Source organism: Dermochelys coriacea, chromosome 3 (genome assembly GCF_009764565.3).
Source record: "Dermochelys coriacea isolate rDerCor1 chromosome 3, rDerCor1.pri.v4, whole genome shotgun sequence".
In the NCBI taxonomy this organism is placed as follows: Eukaryota; Metazoa; Chordata; order Testudines; family Dermochelyidae; genus Dermochelys; species Dermochelys coriacea.
In genome coordinates this window covers 92,531,807-92,554,387 of record NC_050070.1, presented here as the reverse complement: position 1 = coordinate 92,554,387, position 22,581 = coordinate 92,531,807, and the positions used below count along the sequence as shown (strand labels likewise).

Here is a 22,581-nt window from a genome sequence, read left to right as displayed (position 1 = left end):
GCAAGATTGTAAAAGGAGACTGAATTGAACTCGCCACGGACACTGAGGTGGGCCTGGTGAATTACCCAGTGGCCTCTATTTTTAGTCAGCTGGATGTTGCGCTGTGAGACCGCCTTGTAAGCCAAAGTTACAACTGTAACTGGTTATAGAATCAGTGCTCAATTACAGCGATGACACCCTTGCCACACAATTTTCCACTGGCCTCTTTTACAAAGACACTGCCGAACAACAGGAAGAAACGGAATTGGATAGCGAGAATCTAGGGTTTGTGAGGCGTGCAAAGCTAACTGCCCAAAGCAGAACAGTAGAGCTTCTGCGTCATCTACACAGCAACCTGTTTTTTTTTAACAAAAGCTATTGTTGAATGGAGTGGATGTGAAAATTAAACTGACATGCAGTAAAGAGGCTTTCTGTTTAATGGGCAGTGGAACCAAAGGCTTTAAACTGCACATTCTATCAGCATCCCTTTTTGTGAAGAAAGTACGGGTGGCCACGAGCGTTCATCTGGGGCACGCTGAGGTCCTGCTTACCACTAATGCTAAATACCCTGTGGACCATGTGGGAATGAAAGTGTTTAGCATCCCTGGGGGCAGCAGGGTCAGTAACCAGGAGAACCTGTTTTTGGGACATAATGATGGATAGTGACACTTGTGGATAATGATGCCTTTAGCGGAAGTTACACTAAAAATCCCGAGCCACCTCTTTTCCATTCACCTTGTCCGCCAGTAACTCCCCCAAGCCATGATCACCTTCCACCTCTAGCAGGGTGGACAACAAGAGGCCATCACGCTTACTGGGGTGCTTCACAAGCAGCTGGGTTTTGGGGTTGGTTTCCATAACGGTTGGGCCAAAGGGTCCTTCTTGGAACTCTCACTGATTTAGCGCTTTCTCCACACAATCCAAAGGTGTTTGGGGCTAAAACAAAGTCCAAAGTTCTCACGGGGGTGAAGGAGTCCATGTTTCCACGATTTCTAAAACACACGCTCTTGGTAAAAGATGGCCTCTTCTGCCTGATGCTAGGACTTGTGTGGTGATGGTGCTGCGCTCTGATTGGCAAAGGGGTCACACACCCCTCTTCTGGGCAGTTCACCCCATCCCAGAACCTGCCCTATTTTGGTCAAATCTTCTCCCGGGGTGGCCTGATTGGTAGAGGTTGGTGGGAGGAGTTGTTAGGGGGTCACACGAATCATTTCCAGACGGGTCACCCCACCCCGGAACTCGCCCTGATTGGTCAAATCTCCTCTTGCGGCCGGTCCTATCAGAACAAAACCCATCCTGATTGGTGGGGGGGGGGAAGTTATTAGAGGGGTCACATGACCCACTTCCGGAGAGGACAGCCCGCCCCAGAACTCGCCCTGATTGGTCACATCTCCTCTCGGGCCAGTCCTAGAGGGGTGAAACCCCTCCCGATTGGTAGAGAGAAGTGGGAGGAGTTGTTAGAGGGGTCACATGACACACCTTACTTCTGGTTATGTGGCAGCCTTGACCCCGGAAGTAATACCCCAAGGGGGCAGGACTTCCAGTGAAGGGGGGGCAGGGTTAGGGTTTGATTGACGGTAGGGCCCTTATACTACTGGAAAACATGACAGAGGCATGAAAGGGACAAACTGGGTAAGAACTGCCCTTTGAACTTAATATTGATTACCCATTATTCCTAAAACGTGCATTTCTCTAACTATGGTCTCCTTAGAGAGAAATTCAAACTCTTCCAGAGGAAGCCCAGACCTGTTAAGGAAATTGCTTTTCGTTTTTTTCTGAATCATTTTTACTCAGGTCTCAACCAAAACAACTTTCCACTGATGTGGAAATGACATAGCAAAAAATAAAATTCAAGAGGTTATGCCTTGGCTGTATACTCAAAACAAGGTTTAATGAAGCCTCAGCTCCCTGACAGGTTGCAAATACACGGAAGAAAGAGAAGCAACAGTAACTGGCTGGCACAAAATGCCCAAGGCAGGCAACAGCTGGATTCGTTGCCCAGTGTGCATCGCCCAATAATCACAATGGGGTGGAGAAGTAGAAAAAAGTTTATTTGAAGCTTCAAGTGGTACAGGGAGACAACAATCTCAAATCCTGCACACCAGTGCAAGCAGTTACACATATTTTATATATTCATTCTTTAGCATGCTTATCCACTAGCAAGCTGTCTTAAGTATCCATATAGCCAATCCGGTATACCGGCCAGTTCCCCTTTTTCCTCTTATTTCCCCATATATGGAGTTGTTTGTTCAGCACTATCTAACATTCCTGTCCTGCTTGACCTAATCTTGCTCCAGCTAGTCTGTGCCTGCAATACACTGTTACAAATCTCTCAGCCTGAAGGCTGTGAGTATCTCCAGGCAGAAAAGGAAAGAAGGGGGCCATCTGGGCCTAGAGCGAGGGTGCTTCATTGACATTCGTGGTCTTCCATCCCCTTGAGTTACCATGGCATAGTGGCCATGCCTGGTGTCCCCAACAGGCTGGTTCATAATAGTGTCTCAATGCCCTGTTGTGCTTTGTATGAATATTATAAGGGCCAGTCCCTGTCCCAAGGAATTTATAATCTAAGTAACCAAGACAGACAGGAAATTAATAGCCTGGGAACTGAGGGATAAAGGCCCAAGTTCAGCAAGCTACACACATTTTTAAGCACCTTGCTGAATTATGGGCTATGACTCAGATCCTCAAAGTACTAAGGTGCCCAACTTCTACTGAAATCCTTGCACTTCCTTGAAACCAATGGAAATTAGGTACCTAACTTGGTCTAAGGCAGTGGTTCTCAAACTATGGGTCAGGGACCCCATTTAATGGTGTCACCAGGGCTGGCTTAGACTTGCTGGGGCCCAGGGCTCAAGCCAAAGCCTGAGGGCTTCAGCCCTGGCAGCAGGGCTCAGGTTACAGGCCCTCTACATGGGGCTGAAGCCCTTGGGCTTTGGCCCCCTGGTCAGGATGTTGGGGCTCAGGCTTTGCCCCTGCCCCATCTAAGGCAGCAGGGCTCAGGTGGGCTCAGGCTTTGGTACCCCCTTCTGGGGTTGTGTAATTTTGTTGTCAATAGTGGGTTGCAGTAGAATGAAGTTTGAGAACCCCTGTTCTAAGGTCACATATGAAAGCTATGGCAGAGTTGGGAACTGAACACAAAATTCCTGAGTCCTAGGCTTATGCCTTCACCACAAGATGATCCTTCCTTCCTCTGATCTCCTTAAGCTAGTGAAATAGCGAATGTTTCAGGAGACTAAGTGGGAAAGGGGGCAAAAAAACAAAAACAAAAACAAACCACCACACCCATATATTATTGTGTAATTTCACAATCAATGAAAATCAGATTTGTTAAATACTGCAGCTATTCATGATTTATGGTCCCAGTGAACATTTTGCAAAAGGACACTAGATTTCACACACCTTTTGGATAGGTGTGCCATTTTTTAGAGGCAATTCACATGTACAGGCAATTAATATTGACTCTGCAAGCTGTTGATGACCATGTAGGTAATGATCTTATACGCGACAGGCAATTTTCTTCCCAGGCAGATACATTACAGGTGCAAGTATGCTTATTCTGACAAGGAATTTAGATTGCCTCTAAAAAAATGGTACACCTGTCCAAATGTATGTGAAATCTCTAGTCTAGTGTTCTCTGACTTTGGCCCCTCTACTTGGTTTCTTATATCTTTTCATATTATTTATTCCTTAGCTTTCCTCCAGTCAGTGCTGTTTAATACTACACATACCCAGTTATACATTTATCCAAGCTTTCATAAAGTGTTTCATTCTCCATTCTATGTTATAAATCATTAACATTACATCAACATAACACTTTTTACTATCAGCAATTCTTCATCTTTGAATATCATAATTCAATACATATGTATCAACCTAAATTACTTAAGCTAACTTTTAATTTTGTATTTGCATAGGAAAGTTATGGGGAACAATGTGACCTTAATGTCAGCATTTTCTCATCTCTTCCAAACACAGATTTTCAGGGGACTTCCTGTTCAAAGACTATCATCATGCTTGTATATCATTAAAATGCCTTTTCAGTAATTTTGACTGTTGCATTTTGAGGTGCTTTATTCAGTTTAAGGCCTGGGTATTTTTAATTGTTCCCCAACAGGGGAAGTAAAAATGTATTCATCTATACTAATAGGTCAGTACATACACATGTATTTTAAATAGCTCTGCAAGGTTTATTTGCACTTTAAAACAGTAATTCAGTTTGTTTACTACTTTGCTTGACCAAAATCAGAACCTCTAATGGTATACTAATGTGCACAGATACTAAAGAGACATTCACACTGAAAGTTAAGGGCTTTCATGTTGAAGTTCTGTAGTCCTAGTGTCCTTGTCTGCCGAGATCTCTTTAGGGAAATAAAAGCCTGTGATGCCTCATGGAAGTGTCTCCACAGCAACCAACTGTGATGTCACAAAGTTATTGTCTTCACTTCAAGACAGACTTGTTCCTGCTTTTCTAACTGCATAAGCCCTTCCCCCCCACCACCCCAATCCTGTTTTAATGCAATCCACCTCACTGATGAAAATATTTTTAAAAGATCAGGAAATATAAGAAATGTCAGCATCACCTGTCTCTGGTTTTCTGTGCTTTCCACATTTGTCACTCCTTCAAAATCCTCTGCAGTACCACTTTCTACTCTTCAATTCCCACCTTACTGTTAAGAAGGAAAGAAAGTAAGGATCTCTTCTGCTTTCCCCTTCAGGAAATCTGTCTTTTTGCCTGTGCTGAATGGGAAATAATGAGACCCACCTAGTCTGGATGACCGGATTAAGTCAGCATAGTCACTCTTTCTCCACAGCTGTTGATCCTTTGTCCAGCTGAAGGACTCACAAACAAGATCTACAGGATTTCACCAAGGCAAAAAGTGAGGCAAAACACTGCTTTTCATAAAACCAACTGGGATTGCAGGACAGGCTCCAAAAACTGGGGTACCCACATGTACTTAATACATAGATACATAGATACTAAGGTCAGAAGGGACCATTCTGATCATCTAGTCTGACCTCCTGCACAACGCAGGCCACAGAATCTCACCCACCCACTCCTGCGAAAAACCTCACCTATGTCTGAGCTATTGAAGTCCTCAAATCATGGTTTAAAGACTCCAAGGAGCACAAAATCCTCCAGCAAGTGACCCGTGCTCCATGCAACAAAGGAAGGCGAAAAACCTCTAGGGCCTCTTCCAATCTGCCCTGGAAGAAAATTCCTTCCCGACCCCAAATATGACGATCAGCTAAACCATGAGCATATGGGCAAGATTCACCAGCCAGGTATTACAGAAAATTCTTTCCTGGGCCTCAGATCCCATCCATCCAATATCCCATCACAGGCCATTAGGCCTATTTACCATGAATATTTAAAGATCAATTAATTAACAAAATCATGTTATCCCATCATACCACCTTCTCCATAAATTTAGAGTTTAATCTTTAAGCCAGATAGATGTTTTGCCCCCACTGCTTCCCTTGGAAGGCTATTCCAAAACTTCACTCCTCTGATGGTTAGAAACCTTCGTCTAATTTCAAGTCTAAACTTCCTGGTGGCCAGTTTATATCCATTTATTCTTGTGTTCACATTGGTACTAAGCTTAAATAATTCCTCTCCCCCTCCAGTATTTATCCCTCTGATATATTTATAGAGAGCAAGCATATCTCCCCTCAACCTTCTTTTAGTTAGGCTAAACAAGCCAAGCTCCTTAAGTCTCCTTTCATAAGACAAGTTTTCCATTCCTCAGATCATCCTAGTAGCCCTTCTCTGTACCTGTTCCAGTTTGAATTCATCCTTCTTAAACATGGGAGACCAGAACTGCACACAGCATTCCAGGTGAGGTCTCACCAGTGCCTTGTATAACAGTACTAAAACCTCCTTATTCCTACTGGAAATCTCTCCTGATGCATCCCAAGACCGCATTAGCTTCTTTCACGGCCATATAACATTGGCGGCTCATAGTCATCCTATGATCAACTGATACCCCAAGGTCCTTCTCCTCCTCCATTACTTCTAATTGATGTGTCCCCAGTTTATAACTAAAATTATTATTAATCGCTAAATGCATAACCTTACACTTCTCACTATTAAATTTCATCCTATTAGTCCAGTTTACAAGGTCATCCAGATCCTCCTGTATGATCTCCCGGTCCTTCTCTAAATTGGCAATACCTCCCAGCTTTGTATCATCCGCAGACTTTATTAGCACACTCCTACTTTTTGTGCCAAGGTCAGTAATAAAAAGATTAAATAAGATTGGTCCCAAAACCGATCCCTGAGGAACTCCACTGGTAACTCCCTCCAGCCTGACATTTCACCTTTCAAAAGGACCCGTTATAGTCTCCCCTTTAACCAATTCCTTATCTACCTTTCAATGTTCATATTGATCCCCATCTTTTCCAATTTAACTAATAATTCCCCATGTGGCACGGTATCAAATGCCTTACTGAAATCTAGGTAAATTAGATCCACTGCATTTCCTTTATCTAAAAAATCTTTTACTTTTTCAAAGAAGGAGATCAGGTTGGTTTGGCACGATCTACCTTTTGTAAAGCCATGTTGTATTTTGTCCCATTTACTTCAATGTCCTTAATTAATTTCTCCTTCAAAATTTTTTCCAGGACCTTGCATACTACAGATGTCAAACTAATTGGCCTGTAGTTAACCGGATCACTTTTTTCCCCTTCTTAAAAATAGGAACTATATTAGCAATTCTCCAATCATACGGTACAACTCCCGATTTTACAGATTCGTTAAAAATTCTTGCTAATGGGCTGGCAATTCTTGAATGAAGATTATCTGGGCCCCCGATTTAGTCCCATTAAGCTGTTTGAGTTTTGCTTCTACCTCAGATATGGTAATATCTACCTCCATATCCTCTTTCCTATTTGTCATGCTACCATTATCCCTACGATCCTCTTTAGCCTTATTAAAGACTGAGGCAAAGTATTTGTTTACATATTGGGTCATGCCTAGATTATCTTTCATCTCCACTCCATCCTCAGTGTTAAGCGGCCCCACTTCTTTCTTAGTTTTCTTCTTATTTATATGGCTATAGAACCTTTTACTATTGGTTTTAAATTCCCTTTGCAAGGTCCGACTCGACTTTTAGTCTGTCTCACTTTATCTCTACATGTTCTGACCTCAATTAGGTAGCTTTCCTTGCTGATCCCTCCCATCTTCCACTCCCTGTATGCTTTCTGCTTCTTCTTAATCACCTCTCTAAGATGCTTGCTCATCCAGCTTGGTCTACAACTCCTTCCTATGAATTTTTTCCCCTTTCTTGGGATACAGGCTTCCGATAGCTTCTGCAGTTTTGATTTAAAGTAATCCCAGGCCTCCTCTACCTTTAGATCCATAAGTTCTTCAGTCCAATCCACTTCCCTAACTAATTTCCTTAATTTTTGAAAGTCAGCCCTTTTGAAGTCAAAAACTCTAGTTGTAAATTTATTTTTGTTAATCCTTCCATTCAGTTTGAACTGAATTAGCTCATGATCACTTGAGCCAAGATTATTCCCTACAACCATTTCTTCTACGAGGTCCTCACTACTCACCAAAACCAAATCTAAAATGGCATCCCCTCTAGTCGGTTCAGCAACTACTTGATGAAGGAATCCATCAGCTATCGCATCTAGGAAAATCTGAGCCCTATTATTATTACTAGCACTGGTCCTCCAGTCTATATCTGGGAAGTTAAAGTCTCCCATGATCACGCAGTTTCCATTAGTATTTACTTTATTAAAGACATTAAAAAGGGCTCTATCTATATCCAAATTAGATCCCAGCAGTCTATAGCACACCCCAAGCACTACCCTAGGGGAGGCTCTACTAGTTTTCTTCCCCAGTGTAATTTTTGCCCAGACGGACTCTGTCTTATCCATTGCATCGCTTCTTATTTCTTTACATTCTACCTCATCGTTGATATACAATGCTACTCCACCACCTTTACCTTTATTTCTGTCTTTCCTAAAGAGCACATACCCTTCAATACCTGTTGTCCAGTCATGACTACTATTCCACCATGTTTCTGTTATCCCTATAATATCTGGGATCACTTCCTGCACCAGTAGCTCTATTTCTCCATTTTGTTACCTAGGCTCCTCGCATTGGTGTACAAACATATTAATTTTTGCTGTTTGGCCTCACTCACATTAGGCACGGTCATTCTACAGCCAATATAACCTATTAGACTAGTATCCACACCGCCCTTCCTCCTTATATACTTTCTCCTACCTATGGCTATATCCTTTCTTACTTCGTTTTCTTTCCTCTCAATGCTAAAATCAGGCGTGGAGATTACCTGGACGTCTCCCAACCATCTCCCCCAAATTCCTAGTTTAAAGCTCTCTTAATCAGTTGTGCCAGCCTCCATCCTAGAAGTGTATTTCCTTCGCTACTCAGATGAAGTCCATCCCGAGAGAACTGTCCTCTGTCCATGAATGCCTCCCAGTGGCCATACATCTCAAAGCCCTCCTTATAGCACCACTGCCTAAGCCATCTGTTGACAGTCATAATCTTGTCAGACCTTTGTTGCCCTTCTCTAGGAACAGGAAGGATCCCGCTAAAGATCACCTGAGCCTCAATTTCCTTAAGCGTCTTCCCCAGCCTAGCATAGTCTCCCTTAATATTTTCCAGTGAGAATCTAGCCGTATCATTTGTTCCCCCATGAAGGATAATTAGTGGATTCTTTCCCACTCCTTTTAGGATCCTTTTCAACCTCAGGTCTACATCCCATATCTTAGCACCAGGAAGACAGCACACCCTTCTATTCTCTGGATCAGCTCTAGTTACAGGCCTGTCTATTCTTCTCAATAAAGAGTCCCAAATCACATAGACCTGCCTTTTCCTGGTGACGGTGCTATTCTCCAGTCTCTCCCCTGTTCCCTCTGGCTGCAAGTTCTTTCCATTCCTATTCTCCCTTATAATCTTCTTCAACCCATCCTGTATCCTCCTGGGGCTCATATTTGGTGTAGTCTCCCTTGACTCTTCCCCTTTTCCTATAGGCCTAGCCGCTCTTCTCTTCTTCCTTGCCCTTCCACCTTCAGCAACTACCTGCTGAGCCCCTTCTTCATTTTCCCCACTTTGCAAACCTGTTCTCCTTCACTAGCCCGTCTTTTCTTCTGCCTGGTTCTTTTAGTCACATGCTTCCACTGACCACTTTCCTCACCCAGTCTTCCCTCAAAATTCCCCAGCCTTGCTTCCATCTGCAAGTCTGAGCTTTTCCCTTCAGATACCTCATGTCTTTGCTCCATAATCTGCTTAAACCCCTTCCTAAACTCAACCAGATTTTCCACCTGCATCTGCAAACTTCAGATCTTTTCCTTCATCAGACAGCATTTCATGCAGGAACAACTCTTACTAGGTACCCCCTCCAGAATCATGTACATACTACAGCTTCCACATCCAGTCATCCTCATTGTGCTGGTTTATTGTGTCTTCCACTATAGGAGTCACTCCCACAGCTGCCTCCGTATCAGTCATAGCCTTCCCACCTAAATCCTGTTAATCTGGGAAACAGAAACCACACTAAAAGACCACCCCCCACAGCAAAAATAAACCCCAAACAAGCACCACAATACAAATTCCCCTTGTAAACTTGTAAACAAAAACTTGTAAACTTGTTTACAGCTCTGTTTGCTGGCTCCTGTAGAGCTGCCTGATTGGCTGGTTACCTTTATAGGACCCCTAGTCAGAGAAGCCCCACCCCCTAATCAGGGCTCAGCTTCTCTCCCAGCACAAAGCCCCAACAAGCCTCTACACATACAAATACTACAAATGCAAAACCAAATACAAATACTTTCTCCTCCAACAGAACTCCCACTCAAACTCCCCTGTTTACAGCACTGTTTGCTGGCTCCAATGCCACAGCAGCTATCTATGCTGCTATCTGACTGACTGGCTGGCTACCTACCTTTATAGGAACCCTAGTCAGAGAAGCCCCGCCCCCTAATCAGGCATTCAAATGAAAGGATCAACAGAGCTTGTCAGCTGCACAGACTTACTCATGAGGCAACCTCCCTATCCAGATAACCCTCATCACCTCATTTGGTTCCCTATATCTTATTCTCCATATCATGAGGACAGTGTTACATGGGTGGGCATGTAGAATGGATTTATTTGTGAAACATACTTTATACTGTTATGTGGGCTGTTTCTTCCTCTGTAACTTTCTCCCACTCTTTTATCTGCAGACTAGTCCCCATACAACTATGCCCCCTCCTATTTCCCTCAGATTAGAATTTAGAGCCACCCCCATTTAGTTTCCTGTATGCTGCTTCCACATCAATGCCAGGAGCTTATGAACTCTGCAGCAGCAACACGGAAAATATTTTAATAATGAAATAATTCTACCAACAGATACTTTAATCTTTAATCATTTTTAAAGTTAGCAGATGATGAAAGCCTACAGATAGGTGACCTTAAGAAAGGGCTGAAAGTTGGGGTGGAGGGAATGGTAAATTACAGTAGGGTTATAGGAGCATCAAGTGGGACAATAGTAGGGAAATGTGCTCAACATCTTAGCTGTATATACGCAAATGCAAGGAGTATGGGGTATAAATAGGAAGAACTGGAGGTTCTAGTACACATGTTAAATTTTGACTTAATTAGCATTAATGAAATTTAGTGGGCAAAATCTCATGATTGGAATATGGGCATAGAAGGGTCTAGCTTGTTCAGGAAGGACAGGCCAGTTAAAAAAGAAAGAGATATTGCATCATACATCAAGAATATACACACTTGCTCTAACCTCCAGAATGAGCTGAGAGGCAGACTAGTTGAAAATCTCTGGGGGAAGACAATAGGGGGAAAACATCATAGTAGGGGTCTACTGTACACCACCAAATCAGGAGGAAGAGGTGGATGAGGTGCTTTTAGAACAACTAACAAAAATATCCAAATTACAAGAACTGTAATGGGGGACTCCAGCTACCCAGATATTTGCTGAAAAAGTAATACCAAAAACCACAAAATCTTCAATAAGTTCTTGGAATGTATGGAGAAAAATTTCCTATTTCAGAAAGTGCAGGAAGTAACCAGATGACAGCCATTTTAGATTTGATTCTGACTAAGATGGAGAAATTGGTTGCAAATCTGAAAATAGAAGGCAATTTAGGTGAAAGTGATCATGAAATGATAGATTTTATTAAATCAAAGGAAAGTGATGAGAGCAGCAGAATAAGGAAAACAGACTTCAATAAAACAGACTTTAACAAACTCAGAGAACTGGTAGGTTAGGTCCCATAAGAAGAAAATCTAGGTGAAAAAGATGTCCAGGAGAGCTGGCAGTTTCTCAAGGAAAGAACATTAAAGAAACAACAGCAAAATATCATGATGTGAAGGGACAGATGGGAGGAATAGAAAGAGGCCAATATGACTCTATCAGGAGTCCTTTAATGACCTGAAAATCAAAAAGGAATTCCACAAATAGTGGAAACCTGGGTAAATTGCTAAAGATGAATAGCACAAGCATGGAGGGACAAAATCAGAAAGACTAGGGTACAAAATGAGTTAAACCTAGCCAGGGACGTGAAACACAATGTGAAGAGTTTCTTTAAATACATTAGGAGCAAGTAAAAGACAAAGGGATATATAGGCCCATTGATTTGTGGGGAAGGAGATGACATCAAGCAGGCAAAGGTTTTTAATGTCTATTTTGCTTCAGTCTTCATTAGAAAAGGTAGCTGTGACCAAGGGTGTGTCTTCTCGAGCAACGTTAAAGCGCTGTCGCAGCAGCGCCTTAACGTGGCTGTGTAGTTGTGGCACCAGCATCGGGAGAGAGTTCTCCCAGCACTGTAAAAAAACCACCCCCATGAGGGGAATAGCTACCAAGGGCACATGGCTACCAGAGGTGGTGCTCTGTCTACACTGCCACTTTACAGCACTGAAACTTGTAGTGCTCAGGGGGGTGTTTTTTTCACATCCCTGAGCAAGAAAATTGCAGCACTGTAAAGTGGCAGTGTAGATCAGACCAAAGTGCTTAATACATAATGGAAAGGACCACAAGCCATAATAGGGAAAGAACAGGTTAAAGAATATTTAGATAAGTTAGATGTATTTAAGTTAGCAGGACCTGACAAAATTAACACTAAGTTTCCTTAAGGAACTAGCTGAAAGTCTCAGAACCATTAGTAATTATCTCCAAAAACTCATGGAGGATTGGTGAGGTCCCTGAAGACTGGAGAAAGGCCAATATACTTATCTTTAAAAAGTGGAATAAAGAAGATCTGGGGAATTATAAACCAGTCAACCTAACTTTGATACCTGGAAAGATAGTGGGACAAATTATTACATTTCACTTTGTAAGCACCTAGAGGTTAATAGAGTAATAAGTAATAGACAACATGGATTTGTCAAGAACAAATCATACAAAACAAACCTAATTTCCTCCTCTGACAGATTTATTGGCCTAATGGATGAGGGGAACCAGTAGTCATGATACATCCAGGTGCTCTTGATTTTTTTGGACACAATACCACATAGCATTCTCATAAGCAAACTAGGGAAATGTGGTCTAGACAATATTACTAAACGGTAAATGCATAACTTTTAGTATGTATCAATGGTTTGCTGTTAAACTGGGAGGACATATCTAGTGGGATTTCACAGGGGTCTTTCCTGGATTGGGTACTATTTAACATTTTCATTAATGGCTTGGATAACAGACTGGAGAGTATGCTTATAAAATCTGCAGATGACACCAAACTGGGCATTGTTGCAAACACTTTGGAGGACAGGATTCAAATTTAAAAGGACCTTGATAAAATGGAAAATTGGTCTAAAATCAACAAGATGAAATTCAATAATGACAAGTGCAAGGTCTGACACCTAAGAAGCAAAAATCAAATGCACAAATACAATATGGGGAATAACTGGCTGGGTAGTAACACTGCTGGAAAGGATCTGGGGGGTTATAGTGGATCACACATTATACATGAATCAACAATGTGAGTGATGCCTGTATGAAAAAAGGCTAATATCATTCTGGGGTTTATTAACAGGAGTGTCATATGTAAGACATGGGAGGTAATTGTCCTGCTCTACTTTGCACTGGTGAGGCCTTAGCTGGAGTATTCGGTCCAGCTTTGGGTGCCTCACCTTAAGAAAGATGTGGACAAATTGGGAACAGTCCAGAGGAGAGCAACAAAAATGATAAAAGTTTGAGAGAACCTGACCAATGAGGAAATGTTTAAAAAGGGCATATTAAGTCTTGAGAAAAGAATACTGGAGGAGAATCTGAGACTAGTCTTCAAATATGTTGAGAGCTGTCATAAAGAGGACAATGATCAATTGTTCTCCATTTCCCCTGAAGGAAAGAAAAAAATTAATTGGCTCAATCTGCCTGCAGCAAGGGACATTTAGATTAGATATTAGGAAAAACTTTCAAACTATAAGGGTAATTATGTACTGGAATATACTCCCAAGGGAAGTTATGGAGTGCCTGTCATTGGAATTTTTAAGAACAGGATGGACAAATGCCTATCAAGGATGGTCTAGATATACTTGGTCCCTGTTCAGTGCAGGAAGTTGGACTACAGAATCTCTCGATGTCCCTTCCAGCCCTACATTTTTATGATTCTGTGACTGCAGAAGTGGAGGTCAGCTGCCTGTTCCTTTTAACCCTACTATTTATTTATTTCAGTTTCTACCAGTGTATGTTTTCAAGGCTATCTTCACAGGGGAAAAGGGCTAAAAATTGCATTTAAAAATAAGAAAACTGAGATATTCCTTCATGGAACCTGAAAGTCATCTCGACAATCAAGTCAATGAGTGTTATAGAGCATATTGTAGAGAAAGATATGGTCAAACATAGAGAAACTCTCAACATATAAAATACCCAGAATTAAGTGCAGATTCTTTGCTTAATAAAACCATACTTAAACACAGACTAAATTATTGGGTCCGTTAAAGAAGGCAGCTTACCAGGATTTCAGGTTTTACAGTAACATGCTCAAAAGAGATTTGATTTTCAGCTTTGGCTGAAAGAGACAAGGCATGTTTTGGTTTTACTTTCTCATTTAGATTTAGGAAAACACACCCCAGGCCTTAATAACTCATTAGCAGGCTGGTACTCTTATAGAGGCCTGGACTGCACAGAGGGAACTGGACTGTTAAGTGAGTTTTCTACTTCAGATTCCATCTGCCCCTCAGATGAAGGGATCTCTGCAGACAGCCCTATCTGTCTCCTGACCAAAACAACAACCAGAGTAATTCTTTATCTGAAGATTAATCCAGATTAATGGCAACAGATGCCTTTCCCTGAGGCTGAATGAGGATATACCTTTCACCCATTCACTATGTGACTTCTCATGTCAGGAGGCCATGACAGCTGTAAGGGCTGTGGAAAGATCATGGCTCCAAATCATTCTGTTGATAAAACACATTTATTTTTTCAGTGAATCAGAACATCAAACATCCTTGGGGGAATTCAGAGTCTTTAATATTAATGATCTTTCTTAATCTCCTTGGAGAGTCTGGGCACATCTGAGAATAGAGGTGATTTGCTGCAGCTTCTCAGCTAACTGCTCTGTAATTCACAGTCCTGTTTTGAAAGATAGTAAACTCTAATTTTCCCTTCAGTATAAGGCACATTGGCCTTACCATCCAGCATGAGATTGTGCTCCAGGTCCTGGAGAGAAGTGCCACATCCATTGGGATGCCCTCTTGCAACAGCTGGTCTGTGAGGCAGCACCTCTAAGATGAGGCTTTCATCGAATAGTCATCACCCATGTAACAGGTTCTTGGGTTGGCTGCGATGGGCATAGGGCAGTTGATGTTAGCATTCAGTACAGAAGAGGGCCCCTTCCTGATCTGCTATGCCCTCCACCTGTCTGTATGGTTATTGGTGGAATGTAATAATGAATTTGCCATTTGTTTGGTTTGCAGGTTGTGTTTTGGTTTCACAGGACATTATGGTTACAGTTGGAGACTTCCATAGGTATCCTAAGGACTATGAGGACTTTTGCAGTTTGTTGGCACAGTTAACTTAAGGACTTACTTGGTCTGTTTGTGTGGTACAATTTGACCAATCAGCACAGGTTTTGTTTGTTTTATTGATATATTGTTTATTTCACATGATCACAACTTTGGGTAGTAGATTCTGGCAGCAGAGTTTGACTCTCATCAATTTTTAGGGGTGTAAACATTGGTTTGGTGATTGGTTCTCCCAAAAACTGTAAAAGTCAGATGGTTTGGGATAGCCCTTTCCCTGTGAATTCGGCATCAACACACCTTTCTAGGGAGAAAGGATTGGATTTGTGGGCAAGCCTGCACCATTCTGAGTATTGCCAAACTGAGAAGCTCAAAAATCATGAGTCAGACCCCAAAAATCACGAGACGATTTTTAAAAGATTATATTGTGGTTTTGGTCTGTCTTTGGATTTTTGAACTCCCTGGTCATCCCGTGTGTGTGTGTGTATGGATAACTCTCCCACATTTATTAAATAAAGTGATTTTGGCCCTCTTCCAGGGTTCTTGCTGGCTGCCTGATGGTGCAAAGCTTTAAGCTTCAATCCAAACCCCAAAATTCTAATTCATAGAATCATAGAATATCAGGGTTGGAAGGGACCTCAGGAGGTCATCTACTCCAACCCCCTGCTCAAAGCAGGACCAATCCCCAACTAAATCATTCCAGCCAGGGCTTTGTCAAGCCTGACCTTAAAAACTTCTAAGGAAGGAGATTCCACCACCTCCCTAGGTAACCCATTCCAGTGCTTTACCACCCTCCTAGTGAAAAAGTGATTCCTAATATCCAACCTAAACCTCCCCCCCTGCAACTTGAGACTATTACTCCTCGTTCTGTCATCTAGAACCACTGAGAACAGTCTAGATCCATCCATCCTCCTCGGAACCCCCTTTCAGGTAGTTGAAAGCAGCTGTCAAATCCCCCCGTCATTCTTCTCTTCCACAGACTAAATAATCCCAGTTCCCTCAGCCTCTCCTAATAAGTCAGGTGATCCAGCCCCCTAATCATTTTTGTTGCCCTCCACTGTACTCTTTCCAATTTTTCCACATCCTTCTTGTAATGTGGGGCCAAAACTGGACACAGTACTCCAGATGAGGCCTTACCAATGCCGAAGAGAGGGGAATGATCATGTCCCTCGATCTGCTGCCAATGCTCCTACTTATACAGCCCAAAATGCCTTTAGCCTTCTTGGCAACAAGGGCACATTGTTAACTCATATCCAGCTTCTCGTCCACTGTAACCCCTAGGTCCTTTTCTGCAGAACTGCTGCCTAGCCACTTGGTCCCTAGTCTATAGCAGTGCATGGGATTCTTCCATCCTAAGTGCAGGACTCTGCTTTTGACCTTGTTGAACCTCATCAGATTTCTTAGGTCCCTCTGTATCCTATCCCTACCCTCCAGCGTATCTACCATCCTCCCAGTTTAGTGTCATCTGCAAACTTGCTGAGAATGCAATCCACACCATCCTCCAGATCATTAATGAAGATATTGAAAAAAAACAGCCATAGGACCAACCTTTGGGGCACTCCGCTTACTCTGATACTGGCTGCCAGCTAGAAATGGAGCAATTGATCACTACCCGTTGAGCCCGATGATCTAGGCAGCTTTCTATCCACCTTATATTCCACTGTGTGTTTCGCCCATCCCTCATCCCAGGAATTAATTATGCACCCAGCCTTTATATCAGTTCTGCCATCCCTAAATGCCCACAATCTGCCTATCCCCACCCTCCCACCTGATCTTTCCTTCTCCTGCTATTAACAGGTTCTTCATTCCCTATCCCAGGCCTGAGGGACTTCAACAGGGTCCCCTCTCCCCATTTCAGGCTCGGGGGCAGCTCCAGGTGTTCTTCATACCTCTCCTCCTTCCCAGTCCTGGTGTCGCAAGGATGGACGGGAAGGGAGGAGGAGCAGACAGCAGAATGACCCATTACTCATAGGAGGGAAAGGTGGAGCCACCCTGAGCTGCTGGGGTGCTCCCTCCTTTTTCTATCATCTGCCCTTCTCTGTGAATGGTGTCAGCTTCTCCCTCTCCCAATAAAAAGTCCTTTGGGTTCTTGAGGGGAGAGAGGAGAGCTGTGCATTCTTCCTGCAACAGTTCTTGTTGTCTTCTCTTCCCCAGGAGGTAGAAGTAAGAAGGAGCAGCCAATCAGAGGGAGATTTCCCCAAGGTGGGGCTGAAATTCTTTTAAGGGCTGGAGTTACTTGCATCATCGTGAGACTGGCTCCAGCCCCAGCCAAACTCCTGTGACTCACTAAGGAATTTTCAGAGTTGATACCACTGCATCCTCTGAGGCCAGAGGGGTTCCCTGGAAGTAAGCTGTTCTGGGTTGCAGGCCACCATAGTCCTTAGGAGTAATGGAGGTTCAGATAGGGCCTAAGTTTTGAGCAGCTGCTAAGTTCTGAGTCTGTGATGTTCAGGATTTAACTATCAAAAATGGGGAAGGCAGGTGACAGAGAGCATTGATAGCCTTCCCCTTTTCACTATTGCCCTGAGAAGTTATCCTGTTAAGGAATTAATAAAGTTGCTGCCACTTGCCTCAAAATTCCAGATGTCAGTATCTGTTGGCCCCTGCCATTCACAGTACTCTTTGAGTACTATAACACCTACACTGTAATAAGACCCATGGCACAGCTATGGCTGGTCCAGGTCAACTGACTCAAGCTTGTGGGACTCAGGCTGCAGGGCTAAAAGTTGCAGTGTAGATGTTCAGGCTCAGGCTGGATCCAGGCTTTGAGACCCAGTGAATGGGAAGGGTCTCAGAGCCCAGGCTCCAGCCCGAGCTTGAACATCTACATTGCGATTTTTTAGACCCGCAGCCCAAGTCCCACAAGTCCGAGTCTATTGACCGAGGCTCTGAGACTCAGTGTTGCAGGTTTTTTTTTGCAATGGAGACATGAACTCTGAGACCAAAGAAGAGGCTCTCATGCTCTGTTTCCCAAACTTCCCAGTTTCCCACGCAAAGGGATGAAACATCTGCCTGTTAGATGAAAGGATTCAAAATACACTATTCACTATTTATTGAAAGAAGGATATTGGGGAAAATAGTTTGTTCTGAATGTCTTGACTATTAAAAATAGTCTACTCAAATTTTACAGTAAGTTTTTCGTGTAGTTTTACAGAAAGGGCTGTCTTGGTATCAGAAATTCTTGTGTATTATTGAATGTACTTGTCATTAGTGATGGGGTCACATAATAAACAATAACACTTTGCTTCTCTGCTTTTAAAGAACATTTTTCATTCAAGAATCTCAAAGCACTTTACAAGCATTAATTGCTAAAACCTCACCAAACGTTTGTTACATAAGTATTATTGTCCCCACATTGCAACTGGGTAAAATGAGACACTAAAAAGAAGTTCAGTGACTTTCTCAAGATTACAAAGCAAATCAATGGTATAGCTGGGACTAGAACCAGATCTCCTGACTCTAACCACTAGCCTATACTCTTTCCTTTGCAGTGTACTTATCTAATGATCATGATTTGTTCCCAAGAGCAGGAAAGTGGGTTGAAAATCACTTTAAAGATGAGTTGCAATCACTCCATCTTCCAATTGCCAGTAACCATCCTTGATTCCCTGCATAACACTGAAAAACCCTAAAACCCCCAGACAATTTCCTAAAGTAGGATTGACCCTGGCTTACAATTTTTGATGTTGGACTCAACACTGAAAACTGTTTCCCATTATGTAAACTTTTAAATTGCTGTTCTAAGCCTTCTTTGAAAAAGATGAGTTGGTAAAATAAAATCACTCTTGTTTCATCTCTGCAACATCTGAATAAGTAACATTTTTCATTTGTCACAAAAAATTATGATATTGCTTTTGTAACATTGCTTTTGTAACAAAAACAAGCTAGCAATTTACATAGTGATTAAACTAAAGTAAATTGGTATACTTCATTCTGATGGTTGTGATGTTGTTCTTTTATTACACTTTATACTTTAGGTACTCCCAATTGGATGAAAGAGCATAAACAGTAATAAGAAGAAAACAAACTGTTATTGGAAGGAACATATATGTGACTGGTATATTTCTAAATGAGTGAAGTGTGTATGAAATGTATTTTTAAAAAAGGGGGCCAGGTACTCCACTTTTGTAAATCAGCTGAAGATCAGGCCCATAGTACTTTATTCATTCAGTCAAGGCTTCCAGGAAAAAAATAGGGCTACAAAAAAGCTTGTTATGTTAGTATCTCTTTAAATCCACAAATTAACTTGTGAATGTGTTGTGTTAGATGAGTTGATGCTCCCAGCCAACATTGGGAAATGGGTTTTAACTCCTCTTCTAGAGTTCAAAAGGGGCATTTTAAGATTATGAAAACAGATGTTTCTTTCCCGTGCAGACTGTGTTAAAGAGCTCGTTATCATGACACTGGTAGAGAAATTAACATTAATTAACAGGAACTATTTGAAAAGATGCAACAGTGTCTGGCTGCTAAAAGACCTTTATATCATTGCAATTTAGTTAAATGTACTCACATCCCTTATGTTCTTCTCTGTTTTATCTTTTTTTCCATGAAGGGGTTGCCTTATAGATCTTCATAACATATTAAGGTATTTTAATGCAAGACTGAAGTCTACATTTATTTCCAAGATTTTGAATTCTGTGCACTATGAAGTCTGTCCTGCTGTATTGTTCTTCGCATATAGTGATAGGTCGAAAATAATAAAAAAGGTTAAGCTGTGATTGCGGTTGATCTGGTTTGAGTGTCCTATCTACCTCTTTCTGGTACTAAAGTGCCCGGAAGCTATTCAATATTGTAGGTGTAGTCTCATTACAATTATCTATGCAAGGATTATTATTGCACAAATCTATGTCATCCTGACACAGACAGATATTAATGTCTCCCAGTTGAATACTAGGATGCATTCAGATTGTATACTTCACTGGGAAAACCCATGGGAGGGATCCTGAGGTGAAGAAAATGACATCACAGCCTCAGTGCCAGGAAATACTACATATGTGGCTGCCTCTGACTCCCAAACGTACTTACGATGAATAAGGTTCCACAGCAGGCTGATGAATAAATGATAAATGATAAGTTAAGGGCTACACTAGCTTTTAAGTGGATTCCCTGAAGAGCTTGGAGGGTGTGCCATTACATGCATTTCCCCAGACCTTCCCCATACAGATTCCTGTGGTCATAGGGACTCCTTTATGGATGCAGAGGGGGAGAAGGGCTATGCTGTAAGATGTCTGATTGCACTTCCATGAAGGAAGGGAAGGGCTGTAGATAGAAGGTTCCCTCTATACACGGACCCTATTGAAATTAACCCTGCTGAGACTGCAAACAAGGTTGCCAATTGGGGTGGTGGTTTTTGTTGTGTGGACACTTATCCACTAGAAACTGGACTCAGAGTGTCAACTCATTTCACATAGATGACTGAAAAGCCATCAAATGGTGATAATTTTGGCTAATGCATATTTGGGTTAGATGTGCAGCAGTATTTTAGGAATGGAAGAAATTGTCTCTTGTCATTTTGGCCTCCTCATTCTATTAGAATGAGAACACAATATGCGAGTCATAATAAGATACCTTTGGATCAACTTGCTCATTAGCTTATTTGGAATTTGAAAGTCTCTTTCAGATACTAGGTTGTAGTATTTTAATTGGTAATGTAAACCTGGGTTAACATGAGGTTTCAACTGCAGGTGGCAGCAAACCCCTAAAGATCAATTTATATTTTGAACAAAGTAAAAGCAAGGCTAGGTTTACCATATCAGAAGTAAACAGAAATATATTAAAAAGCTATAGATCATGAGATGATTACATAGCAAACAGAAACACGTAGAACAGATTTATTAAAAACTAAATGGACATCTCACCCCAGATGTGTGATAAGCAATGACAGCTCCCTTAGAGAGGGTGGCAATCATTTGCAGGAATAGTCTCCAGCAAAGTGACATTGAGCACTGTATGTAAATTTTTCTCCTGTCATGCCCTCTAGCTGACTACTGCACAGGTAGCAGCAAAAAGAAGTCTGGTAAAACAGGGCATTTATATGTCCTTTCCTGGTACATTAATGCAAGAGCTGGCTACTCCAAAACATCAGAGCACTCTTGTTTAGGATGTTATTAACACAGCTAGCAGAAATAATGAAGGCAAGCAGAATCCCAGATAAGGACGTATACTTAACCTTTAAAAACTGTCAAAAGTAAAGGATGGTTTCATGAAAAATAATGGTGTGAAGATTAAAGGCAGCAAAGTGTGCTATGGAAGATTATCCACATCTGTTTTAAACAGATGATGTGACAGGGTGCATAAAATCCTGGGATGAATCGGGTTAAAAACCTATTGCTGAATAAGAGAGATGCTACAAGTGGCTATACCCATTGCCAGTATTGGCAGAAAACCTAGCCACAAAGGCAAACAGAAATGTCTGGGACACAGCTATGGCAATTTCCTGCAATATCTTTGGGAGATCTTGCTGTATTAAGTTGAGGTATCATTGTGGGCCAGGGATTGTATGTAATTCCATGGGTAGGGGGGCTACAGCTCTCCAGGAACTAAGAATAATGGAGCATGATTAGGCAAACACACTCAGGTTGTAACACCTCCAGAGAGATACCACCACTTGGAGAGGCTCATATATATTGGTTCAAACTGGATTCTCCAGAGACCAATGGACTAAGAAAGGACTTTTGGTCAAAGAGCTGAATTTAAACTGAGTCAGGGTCTTCATTCTGATCCAGCAAATGGACAGGACCTTCAGTCCAAGAGGTGTTGGAAAGACTTTAGCCTACTGAGGCCTCAGAAGATTGATGGGTGAGCACTGGTAAGCTTTTCGCAGGCATATAAAAACTTGTAGTGTTTTTTCTTGTGGTAACTTATGACTGCCGGCAATTACAGCTATTCTTTGGAGAGAAAGCAAAGTTCAAACATTGGCCTATTTAGACCGTCCAACTTGCTGGGGATATCACAGTGTGGAAAAGGAACTCTGCAGTTTAGAAAACCCCCAGTCAGGAGGGACAGAGACATCATGCAGTGATGGCTGAGGAGCTGGGTGCCTAGAATGGGTGCTGTCAAGGTTTCTTCCCCACTCTGAACTCTAGGATACAGATGTGGGGACCTGCATGAAAACCCCCTAAGTTTATTTTTACCAGCGTAGGTAAAACTTCCCCGAGGTACAAACTATTTTACCTTTTGCCCTTATACTTTATCGCTGCCACCACCAAGCGTCTAACAGATATATTAGGCCCGCTTGGAAACGTCTTTCCCCCAAAAATCCTCCCCAAACCCTACACCCCCTTTCCTGGGGAAGGTTTGATAAAAAAATCCTCACCGATTTGCAGAGGTGAACACAGACCCAAACCCTTGGATTTTAAGAACAATGAAAAAGCAATCAGGTTCTTAAAAGAAGAATTTTAAATTAAAGAAAAAGTAAAAGAATCACCTCTGTAAAATCAGGATGGTAAATACCTTACAGGGTAATTAGATTCAAAACATAGAGAATGCCTCTAGGCAAAACCTTAAGTTACAAAAAGACACAAAAACAGGAATATCCATTCCATTCAGCACAGCTTATTTTCTCAGCCATTTAAACAAACAGAATCTAACACATTTCTAGCTAGATTACTTACTAAGCTCTAAGACTCCATTCCTGTTCTGTTCCCGGCAAAAGCATCACACAGACAGAGAGA

The 22,581-nt window shown here is 42.0% G+C and overlaps 1 long non-coding RNA gene across 1 annotated transcript in view; it reads left to right on the top strand.

Moving 5' to 3' along the window:
- The window catches only part of LOC122459333, a 49,720-nt gene extending 34,762 nt beyond the window's left edge, over positions 1–14,958 (top strand). Inside the window, exon 3 of the long non-coding RNA XR_006279948.1 lies at positions 14,864–14,958. This is a non-coding gene — a long non-coding RNA (uncharacterized LOC122459333). The remainder of the gene's footprint in view (positions 1–14,863) is intronic.
- Positions 14,959–22,581: the final 7,623 nt, after the last annotated feature.